Here is a 12,465-nt window from a genome sequence, read left to right on the forward strand (position 1 = left end):
GATTTCCAGATTCATGAAACCCTCATTGTCAAATCTTTAGGACAGTTGTATTTTAAAGACAAATTTATTTGTTTCAAGGTAAGAACAAATTATTTAAATCAAACAAATAAAGCTGCTACGCAGTTCCATCCCCAAACCTTCAGCACTTCCAACCGCAAATTCCTCACATAACATTTTCATCTGTAATTTCATTTTCTAGTTACTGATTTAAATGACATGTTTTCCCTAGAAAAATAGCCTAAGTTTTCTGAGTAGTCTTACCTCACAGTTATCTTGTCTTTACTTTTGATTAGCATTACTATATGGCAAGAAGTAATTGAGTGCGGTGAATTTTCGATTTTCATGGCCATTTACCTCTGATGGAAGCATTAATACATATTCTTGCTACTGTGTAAGTATATGAAACACTCATGCCTTTTTTTAAAATATCCCTAGCCCTTAGAAAAATTCCTGGCACATAGTTGGGACTTAGTAAATGATTATTGATTGCTTTACACATGCCTCTTGCTGTATAATATTGACACAATTTATGATTAATTATGATTCCAAAATGAACTATTTTGAATGTATGCTAAGGTTCACTCTTCCTGCTATTTTAGTGGGTTTGATAAACAGAGGAAAAAGTTTCCAATCACTTCTCCCATCCCCCACAATGGAGGGAAGAGAAGAAGGGAGGAGGGAGAAAAAGGGAAAAAGAGAGAGAGAGGGAGAGAGAGACAGAGAGAGAGAGAGAGAGACAGAGACAGACACAGAGACACAGACACAGAGACAGAGACACAGAGACTGAGAGACTAAGACAGAGAGGGGGAGAGAGAGAGAGAGAGTGAGAGTGAGAAAACAGAGACACAGAGAGAGACAGAGAAAGACAGCAAGAGAGAGACAGAGACACACACACAGAATCTGTATGTGTGTCTGTGTGTTATCATGGAAGAGGGGGTGTCTTGAAATTCTGCTTGAAATTAAACATGATTCATTTGAAAGGGTAACCTAGAGTGTCCATTCAAACACAAAAAGCAATAGTTAGATTAATATTTAATATTATTAAATTAATAGCTAGATAGCAATTAACAATAGCTCATATGCTCCAAAGGGCATTTTGGAAGTAGTTAATTCAATAGCTAATGTTCTCTTCCTTCCATCCCTCCTGCTGAACAGAATGTGATTTTCTACTAAAGGGCAGAGGTGGACAGAAGCTTTTTGTGCAATGGAACAAGAACCATTGCTGTTGACCCTCAAGTTCCCTTTGCAGGTACTGATTGCTCTGACACTGCCTTGTGCTTCCTTGGCAGTCCTAAGCTGTAAAAATAGGCATTGTAAATTACTGCAGGACATTAAGATCAGTGGACTGCCACAAACATTTAAGAGCAATAATTGAGCTAATATTTGTTCCAAAAGGAAAAGCATAAGAAGTCAATGCAATGGTGTTATATAACTACAGTCTACAGAAGTTTTATTGTCTAAAGGCCTTGACTGAAGGCCATAGAGAAGGTTAGTCTCAAATCTGCTCTGTTTTGCTGTGCCCTGGAAGGAAAGAAAGGACCCAAAAGTAACTGTCCCATTGTGTAAGGGACTCTTAATGAGGATTTTGAGAACCTACAGGTGGTAAAAATTTGGTTTCATATCCAACTTTATAAGATCATGCAAATTTGATTAGGTTCATATTTTTATACTTAACGCTTGCATTACTGTTTTTGTATTTGGAAAATATGAATGTCATTTTAATGCATTCCTCAATTGTATTTGAAAAAGAAACTTTTAATAATAGTTGTTAAATTGCTTCAGCCATGTCTGACTGTTCATAACCCCATTTTCTTGGCAAAGATACTGGAGTGTTTTGCTATTCTCTTCTCCAGATCATTTTATAGATGAGAAAACTGAGGCAAACAGGGTTAAATGATTTGCCCAGAGTCACAGGGTCACAGAGCTAGTAAGTGTCTAAGGCCAGATTTGAACTCAGGAAGATGTGTCTTACACTGATGTGAAGTATTATGGTTTCTGATTAATGATAGATATTTAACAATATTTCAGGAGCTTTAAATGCTAATGCTTTGGGAGAAGTAACTTTAATTGCACAGAGTGCAATCTCTTTTACTACTACAACACTCAGTTCTTTTGTGTTGATCTATTTCTATGCCAATTTTTGAGGAATTAATTCTAACCAAAGTTGATATACTACCAAAAGATATTATGGTTACCGTGAACTGGATTTGTGGATCAACTGTCTTTCAAAAAATTGAATCTGAGAAATTTAGTATGGAAATATCAAAATTTTAATGAATTCTATTAAAATTTAGTAGGGGCAAAGTAGTTTCAGGGAGAAATGTGATAGATTAGATTTATCCAACTATTTATTTTTTAATTATTCAGCTTCAATATGATTCAATTCTATAACATTTATTAAGCACCTATTATGTGCCAGCCACAGTGGGAAGTGCTAGGGATATAAAAAGAAGTAAAAGAGAATCCCTGTCCTTAAGAAACTTATAATCTAATTGGAAAAAGAGGTGATATGCAAACAAATATATACAAAACAAGCAATAAACAGGATAAAGAGGAAATAATCAACAGAAGGAAGCCAATGGAAATAAGAAGGGTTGGGGAAAGCTTCCTGTAAGATGTAGAATTTTAGTTGAAACTTAAAGAAAGCCAGGGAGGTCAGTAGTTGGAGTGAAGGAAGGGAAAGCATTGTAGGCATGGAGTGATAGCCAGACATCATGCCAGGAGCTGAGAGATGGAGGGTTTTGTGTGTGGAATACCTAGGAGGCCAGTGTCATTGGATGGAAGAGTGCCTGGTGGGGAGTAAGGTATAGGAAGACAGGAAAGAAAGGATGGGGCTAGGTTTTCAAGGGCTTTTAATTCCAAAAGGAGAATTTTGTATCTGGAGGCAACAGAACGTCACTGGAGTTTATTGAGTAGGGGGTGACAGGATCAGACTTGTGTTTTCAGAAAATATTCATATTCCATTAAACTGTTTTCACTTTCATATTAATTTCACAATTTACATTAACTACTTTATTCATATTAATTTCACTTTTCATATTTTATTGAATTATTTTCCCTATTCATATTAATTTCTTTCAAAAAGTTTAACTTTGTATAATATGATTAATCATTGAATTTTCAAGATAGAAGAAAACTAGGAGTGCATCTATACCAACTGTTTCATTTTATGGACAAGGGGAAAAGCCCTAAAGACACAGAAAGACTTTACTCAGGGTGACAGAGTTCATTAGTGGAAGAACTGGGAATGGAACCCAGGACTGATGACCCCCAATCATATTATCTTTCTAGTTTTTCCTCTGCATTACTGAATGAATTCTATGGTTCTCAGAATCCTTAGTTATTTCATGTCCTACTCTTTCTTGCCTATGTTAATTTAGAAAAGGAGGAGGGGGTAGAGGAGACCACTAACAATTCAAATTCAGAAACAATAAAAACATTCAATTGTTGCAACCTCTAGCAAACTTTGCTAACACGAACTGAAATTGATCAATAAGAATTTAATTTCCTACAGCTCTTTCAGCTTGTCTGGAAAAATTTATTAGAATAATGAAACACGACAACGGAATTTATCAGAATAAATGGAAATAAGCAAGTTATTCTAGGGGAAAATAGGATAAAAAACAAGATCTTTGGAAAAATCGCAATCTGAAAACTCAACTCAGTACAAGAATGACTCATATACACTGCAACTTTTCTTGTTGACCACTACAACACTTTCTTCAGCAAATTACAATTCATTTTGTTTGAAATAAAAGCAGTTTGGAATATAAGATTATCCATTCAGCTTTGTATTTAAAAAGAGTTTACAGAACAAAGATGAAATTTTATTACTTTTCCTCCTTACCCTGATGGCTTGTATTGGTACTATCATATGAAGGATAGCAAATAGCTTGTTTTATATAAAGAAGTATTAGCACAAATTTATCACCTCTCTACTCCATAACCTCCAATGGCTCCCTATTTCTTCTAAGATCAAATTCAAAATCCGTTGATGTTGAAAATTCCTCATAACCCAACTTCACTCTCTGCTCCCCTACCTTCACCTTTCCAGTGTTCATTATACTTTTCCCTTCTTCCCATACCACATATTCTTCAATCCGGTGGCACTGGATTGCTCTTCTTTTGCTTGAACTCCATTTCCTGGCTCCAAGAATTTTCACTGGATATCTCTCATGCCCAGAATGCTTTCCTTCCTTATCTATGCCTACTGCCTTCTCTGGCTTCTTTTAAATCCCAAGTGAAATGACCCCTTCTACAGAAAGTCTTTCCTAATCCCTCAGTGCTAATGCCTCCCCTCTATAAATTATTTTCTATTGATCCTGTATGTAGCTGGTTTGTACATATTAATTGCTTGTGGTATCCTCAGCTGAGCTCCTTGAGGTCAGGGGACATCTTTGGCATGACTTTGAATCCTCAACTCTTAGCATCATTCCTAGAACATAGCTGATATGCAAAAAATGCTTACTGACTGACTGAATATAACAGAAGCTAATACTCTTGGCTCAAAGTCACTATACTTCTGATTTTTTGATTGACTGATTCAAGGTATGAATGTCTTCAGATATTTCAGATTTCACATAATGTCAAATAGTCTAAATAAAACCTTAGAGAAGACTTATGTTTTTAAATGGCCATGTTGTGCTTTTATTTATGAAAAGTTAAATTTCAGTTACTTTCTTAATCATTTTTCTATGTTCCTGAGCCAAATTCTCTAATGTTAAAGTATTGAGGTTAATAGGCATTTTACAGCACATTTTCATGAATGTAAGACCTTTCTACAATCCTAAGAGGTAATTCCTCTTTCCTTTTTTCTAATGAGAATGACGCATCAGAGGAATTAAATATTTTACTCAAGTATGCTAAAGAAGAAAGAACACCAAACTTAGGGAAACTGAGCTCAAATTCCAGCACTGTGTCATATATAGCCTAGGAGACCTTGTGCTAATCACTTAACCACTCTGGGGCTCAATTTTGTCATCTACAAAATGAGGAAGCTGGACTAGATAGACCTTTAACTACCTTCCCACTATGAAACTAAGACCCCAAATAGCAAGAATCTAAAACCCCAATTCTGCACCCCACCAAAGGACCTACTCAATCTTTCAATTACACATGGACAAAATAAGTTTCTAGGTTAAAAAATGTGTGTGTGTATGTGTATATGTATATGATATATATGTATATATGTATGTATTTGTATATATGCATGTATGTGTGTGTATTAACCTTCCTGGATCATTTGTAAACCTTGCCTCATCTGTACCCTTACTTGCTAGAAGAACCCGTTGACCTACAAAATGCCCTGCACTTTGTACAAACCAAATGTACTTCTGATATTCTAATGTTCCTGTATAAATCCTAGGCTATAATCCTTCAAGGGGGATATAAATGCCCCATTATGATTTTAATCAAGATACTACTGTTTTTTTAAAAAATGTAGTTATAAATGTAATATTTCTTCATAGTAAAATAAATTAGACAATCCCTGTGTGAAAGATTTTCTGGCAGGTTTCTGTGAGTGGCAAAGGTTAAGATCTCATTTAATAGTGATTAAAGAACTCTCCAGTTAAATCAGTAAGTCAATAATCAGGGAAAATGTAGAGATTTCTTAAACTTACAGAAAGCTGCTTTAACAAAAAACCTAGAGAAATGAACTTGCTGGTTTCAAAAGTTCTCAGCAAATCAAATATAAAAATAGAATCATCGGTAGGATAAGTTAATCTCATATGATCTCTTTACAGACGAGGAAACTAAGGCCCAGGGACAGAAACATGATTAGCTCAAGGACTTATGGTCATTGAGTGGGAAGCCTGGATTTAAACTCTTGTCCTCTGACTCCAAATTCAGGGCACTTCCTGTCATACCAAATTGCATTTTTAAAAGCTGGAAGAAAGCTAGCCCAACTTCTTCATTTTTCCAGTGAGAAAAAATATTACTCAGGTGAAAATGATCATTTTGGCATTTCCAATGTGCATTCAATATTAATTAATTTCTACAATGCTAATTAATTTCTAATCTTTTGGAGATTCTGAATTAAGAGAGGAGGGAGGGGCAGCAATTGACAATTTATTTTCCTGTTTTGCAATTACGTGCAAAGCTTTTAAGATTTCTATCACTTCATATTTATATTCATGTATATCTGATTTCCCCTTACATGGTTGCAAGCTCTTTGAAAGAAGAGAGTATGCTCCATTTGAAATGACCCTTAGCCCATTTCATTGACACATTTCACCGGACTACTCTTAAGGAAAGTCAGCTGAAGAAAATGGGATTCTAAGACCTAATTGCATACTACTAAAAATAAAAAAGCTGTCTACTGATGCAAAAGGATTTTAAATCTTTGCATTTCTTCTCTGAAAGATAAGTAGACTTAATGTTTTACCATAAAACACAACCTTATGTTTGAAGTACTATAAGAATTCTGGGCTTGCTTACACAATTGAGGGAATTACAAAACTTTTCACCGCACTCCCACCACCCTTTCCTAACCATCTTTATTTCCTATGATGCTCCAGGTCATAATCAATTACTCCAGATCAGAAATTAAATTCATGATGGAAGATAAATTTATGAAGTTCCTAGATATTGTATCAAAGACAGAGCTCAAAGGTGCTGTAGAAGTCAATCCAATTTCCTTACTTTACGGATGCAGAAACTGAGGCCCAAAGAGATTAAACCACTTATCTAGCATCACAAAGGTTTCAAGAAAGAAAATTTGAGTTTGAACCTAGGTCCATTTCTGCCAAATCCAACATGTTCCTTAAAAAAATAAAATAATACCTTTGTTTTCTACATCAAATTCATTTTCTGATATGCCCTTTAGAATGTCTTCTGCATTAAGAAAAATAGTTAAATAAAACTGACATAGGATATAACATCCTGCACTTAGTACCTCACTTCTCTACCAGGAAGAGAGAAATGTGTTTCATTATCTGTCCTCTGGGAACAAACTTAAACCCATTCTATGATAAAAAGCTTTCCAATTTCCTAGCACATTTTGCCAAATCTTTTCTTTCAGAATTTTGTGTTCTTAGTTTTATCAAATATGGGGATACCCTGTCTAATTATTTCTAGATTTTGATTATCTATTAAGTACCACTGTTATATGGTTTAAAAATTTAACCAATACAAAATATTCTTTATGATTACTGCATTATAATATAGGTTGAGACCTGGTAATGCTAACCCCTTCTTCCTGGCACCACCATGTTTTGAGAAGGGACCCAGATTACACAGTATTTATTTCCCTCCCAGTTCAGCCTTTGATTTCCAGACTAAGACAATAGCCTCTGCTACTATCTGGTTATGAGATTTACCTCAACTCCTATAATCTGTTCCCCCTGGAATAGCCAATCAGATCTTTAGCCTACACTATCTCAAAAGGCCTACCCCACTTCTCTCATTTGTGAGTTACTCTTGTTCCTTGGCCTTTATTTTAACAATGTTCGGCTCATGATTTCTGGACTTCAAAAAACAGGTTTTTCCTTCACCCCGCCCCCCCCCCACCTACTGCCTTTATTTACCCTCTTTTGTGTATTAACTTCTATTGGAACATCAGCTCTTGAGTGAAGGGGTTTTCTTTCTTTGTTCTAGCAGTGTCTTGTACATACGAAGTGCTTAATAAATGCTTATTTTCTTCCTTCCTCCTTTAACTTCTACTTTTGTTATCCTCTTTAGATCAATTTTATTGTTATTTTGTCTAGATCTATAGATAACCAAATTAGTTTGATTGGCATAACACAAAATCTATGAGTTAATTTAGAATGTAAGATCATTTTTATTATATTGCTGTGACCCAAACATGAATAATGTCTTTACAATTATTTAAATATTTCTTTATTCCTTAAAGTAGTGTTTTTACTCATACATACATAGGTTTTGAGAATGTTTTAGTGGATAATTTTCAGACATTTTATAGATTTTGTGATTATTTTGAATAAAACTTCTCTTTATAACATTTCTTTAGGCTAATATTGCACAGCAAAGCTAATGATTTTTATAAGTATATTTTGTATCCTCCTAATTTACCAAAGCTACTAAAAATATCTATTAGTTCCTTCATTGATTCTCTGGGATTATCTAAGTAAGCCATTAGGTCTTTTGAAAAACAAGGACAATTTGACTTTTTCTTTCCCACTGCTTATTTTTCTAATTTTTTTCCATTTCCTTAGCTAGCAATTCAAGTACTACGTACAAAATAGAAGTAGAAAAAAGGAAAAGTTCCAGGGTTCCCTTTAGGTAGAGGTTTTATTTTTGTTGTTTTTTCAAAACATTACAACTAAGTAGTGTATTTTGTCAAAGTTTCTTTTTCTGTGTTCATATAACAATGTACATGGTTAATTGAGAGGTGTAGTGGATAGAAAGTTGACTTCAGAATCTGATTAAACTGGCTCCAAGTCTCACATATGATACTTATTGACTATGTGACCCTGGGCAAGTTATATTTAGCTAAAATTGGCAATTCTCTACATCTATAACTTTTTCTTTCTTTTTTTTTTTTTGAAGAGGGAAGGCAGGGCAATTGGGGCTAAGTGACTTGCCCAAGGTCACACAGCTAGTAAGTGCATCGTGTCTGTGGTTGGATTTGAACTCAGGTCCTCCTGACTCCAGGGCCAGTAATCTACTCACTGCGCCACCTAGCTGCCCCACATCTATGGCTTTTTCAGGCAAAGTGCTAATTGGCATTGGTAGAGGAAGCTCCTCATTGGAGGTTACCCAGATTGAAGAAATCGCAGGTCTGGTAAAAACAAAGCTAAACAAAATAAACACCCCTTCCCCAACAAAATCAAATATGAACAATGATTAGTCATGTTAATTTTTCTTATAATACAGTATTCAAAATCCTTGCATGATTGGCATAAATCCAACTTGATCATATTAAAGGATGTTTTTAAAAAATATTTCCTGCTTTTTCTATGTTAAAGTTTTAATTAGAAATGTTGAATCAATATTCATTATTGAAAGCAGTCTATGATACTCTTTCTTACCTTCATGGGTTGGGTATCAAGAACATAATTGTTTCATAACAGAAGTCCAGTAAAATGCTTTCTTTTTAATTATTGAAAATAGTATTTATAGAATAATTATTATTTTTTTCTGTAAACATTTGTTAGAAATCACTTGTAAATCCATTTGGATTGAGAATCCTCCCACCCACCCCCCTTTTGTTAGTTTGTTTAGACCTAATTTCTTTTTCTTAGGTTTGGTTACTTTTAAGATGCCTCTTTGTTAATTTGGGCATTTTCTATTTTTACATAATCATCCATCACATTAGAATGGCATTATGGATGGGTTATAATTTCCAATAATTCTCTTTATTTCCTGTCAATTTATTTTGAATTTATCTTATTCATTTTTCAGATTTCAGTAATTTAGTTTTCTTCTTTCTTTTCTTTTTGCATCATTATCTAATATCAATTCTGTTAGCCTTTAAAACAGTCCTTAATTTTATTTCTTTATGTGTGTTTTGGTATTGTTAATCTCTTTATTTTGGAGTATTTTTGTTGTGCATAGTTCATAAATCCTCTTGATTTTGTTAGTGTTTGTTTTCAGATTTATACTTTTTCTTCTGATTACTTACTTACTGGAGGCATATTTAGGTATAGTTTCTTATAGGTATAGTACTTTTTAACTTTTATGGTTTTCTTTGACTTACTCATTATTTTGGACATTTTACTTAATTTTTCATTTTAGACTATGCATTTTATGTTCTCTTCGCTGATTATCAATTTTTTTTTGTGAAATTGTCTATAAAAGATGTGTTTAATTCTCAGGTTCTAAGAGGCAATGGTGAAGAGGGACTGGTCTCCTTTTCTCATGAATAATATCACTCTCTAAATCACCTGCAATCCTTCCAGCCTTGTTTTAATGTCATTGTCTAAAGAAGTAACATCTGTGGAGAAGTGGCCCCACAATTCCCCTTCCACCCAACATTGTTTGCCGATGCACTGCAATCAACTGGTCAGGCTTGTCAGTCTGGCTAGAACTGCAAGGCACCCTGAGGAAAAGACAGGAGTATTTTTGCCAGGTAAGTCAAACCACTGGTGCCACCTTTACTACCACTTCCCCTTAAACCCAGCTGAAAACAGTCAAGAACCATGTACCCAAAGCTCTGAAAATAGCAGCACTGCCCAGAACATGAGCCTCACTTCCAAACTAACACCCTTCCCAGCCACTATTGGAAAGACAAGTCTTGTGGATAAGTGGTCCATCATTCCTCTTCCCCCTTACCAATTACTGGCTAACTACCAACAAAGTGGAGGTAAACCCAGGCAAACATTTCCTCCCAGGTTAGCCTCTACTTCCAGCCCAGCCCCTATAGCCATCTTTCCAAGGCTAGCTAGGTTACATTCACATGAGGATTCCTCCTCTGAAAGATGGCTAGCCTGGGAGGAAATATTTTGCTTGAGCTTACCTTCATCATGTTGGTAGTTAGCCAGTGAATCCTTATGTAAAGGTAACCTAGCTACAGCCTCTGAAGGTACTGCAGCAACCTTAGCAGTCACAACTCCTGAAGATTCAAAAAAGAAAGTTCTTTCCACCAGTCTTTGACACTGTCAAATAGATTTGTCTTTGCTGGTAGCAATGATACTAAAGAAGATGCATTACCATCTGATTTGGGCTAGGCCCTAAGGACTGCTGGGTTTTTCTTCTTGGCTTGCAGTTAAGACTGGCTATATGTGTTCTCTCTCACTCTCTGACCCACACAATTGAATGTGAGGTCTTTGACTGCCTTGCTTTCCTATTTCAATCCCCAGTATTTAAGGCATATAATTGCCACTTAAATTATATTTCATTCATCCAGTTAATATTTGTGCTTTTTATACTTATTTTTCTTTGCATCCTGGAACAGGATCTAATTTCAGACATTTATCATTCATGTTCATGTATATATATGGATATATATCCATATATACATATATGGATATATATATATATATATATATATATATATGCATACACTTCTTTGATAATCTCATTCAGAAGTCACCATTTCTTCAAATTTATGTTTTTTTCTGAAAAAACAATTCCACTCTGTTTTCCTTCTCTTATTTATTTTTCTGTTAGAGATATTCAACTCTGAAAAAAGCATATTAAAATCTCTTATAATTATTCTATTACTATATTCATCTTTTAAAAATTTGATTAGTCTTACATTTCAAAACTTTGGTGTTAAGAGAATGAATATATATGCATCTATACTCACATACCTACACACATACACACACATACATAGCTTTCCAGTTAACCATGCTGTCGCAAGATACCATCTAGATGTATATACTATCTATATACCCTATGCTAGGAACATGAAAAAATTTAAACAGTTCCTGTCATCAGTAAGCTTATATTATTCTGGAAAAGAACAGTACTTCCTGCACAGGATTCACATCTTTCTCCCTCATGTGTAATGTATAGCTATATTTTCCCCCTGGAACACTTTCTTCCTTACTCATTATCAATCTAAACCTGCTCTTAGGAAATATTTACATGCATTAGTTCTTGGCACAAATCATTTCAATCTAGTGTTCCTTCTACTCCTATATTTTCTGTTTAAGTATACCTTTTGCTTTCTTTTTCTTTCTTTTTCTTTCTTTTTCTTTTCTTTTCTTTTCTTTTCTTTTCTTTTCTTTTCTTTTCTTTTCTTTTCTTTTCTTTTCTTTTCTTTTCTTTTCTTTTCTTTTCTTTTCTTTTCTTTTCTTTTCTTTTCTTTTCTTTTCTTTTCTTTTCTTTTCTTTTCTTTCTTTTACCAGATCACACAAACACACATATAAGTCTTACTAGAAGTCTGGATAATGAAGTTGATTTTTTTTGTTGTAAGGCTCTTTTAGGCTAGTATTAAGGAAATAGGAATCAAAAGAAGGGATAGCATTGTGTCTCAGCTGGGTAGTATGATCATAGTAACTGGTACAGAGGCGATAGATTTGACTTACGTTGCTGCTATTTCTCTGCTAAGGAGAATTATCTTTGTATTGGGTGGAACAGAAATGGGATAGAGACATATGTAAAAATATGTAATTTCCCTAGGTGAACTAAAATAACTAGTTTCAGATGACCTATATCCCAGGGTACTAAAAGACCCAACACATTTGAATGCTGAAATATTTTTGATAATGATTGAAAAAACTCTGAAAGAATATAATTAGTGTTGTATGGCCAGAAAAGGCTAATGTTTTGATTTTCAAAAAGAGAAGTTTATCAAATCAGGAAATTGTCAAGAAGTGATACAGATTCCTGTGGTAAAATAGAAAGAACAAAACCTCTGAAATCAGAGGACCTAGGTTCGTCTTGCATATCTGACCTTACCTTTGTGACTTTGGGCAAGTTATTGTGGACTATGATTCTCCTAATAAAATGGAATCATTCAAATATCTTTTTCAATTTAACTGGGATGATTACAAGTTAACCTCAAATAAACTCATTTCCAAGCCTGGCTTAAGGAGTCAAATGCAAGGTTGGTAA

This window comes from Trichosurus vulpecula, chromosome 2 (genome assembly GCF_011100635.1).
Source record: "Trichosurus vulpecula isolate mTriVul1 chromosome 2, mTriVul1.pri, whole genome shotgun sequence".
NCBI lineage: Eukaryota > Metazoa > Chordata > Mammalia > Diprotodontia > Phalangeridae > Trichosurus > Trichosurus vulpecula.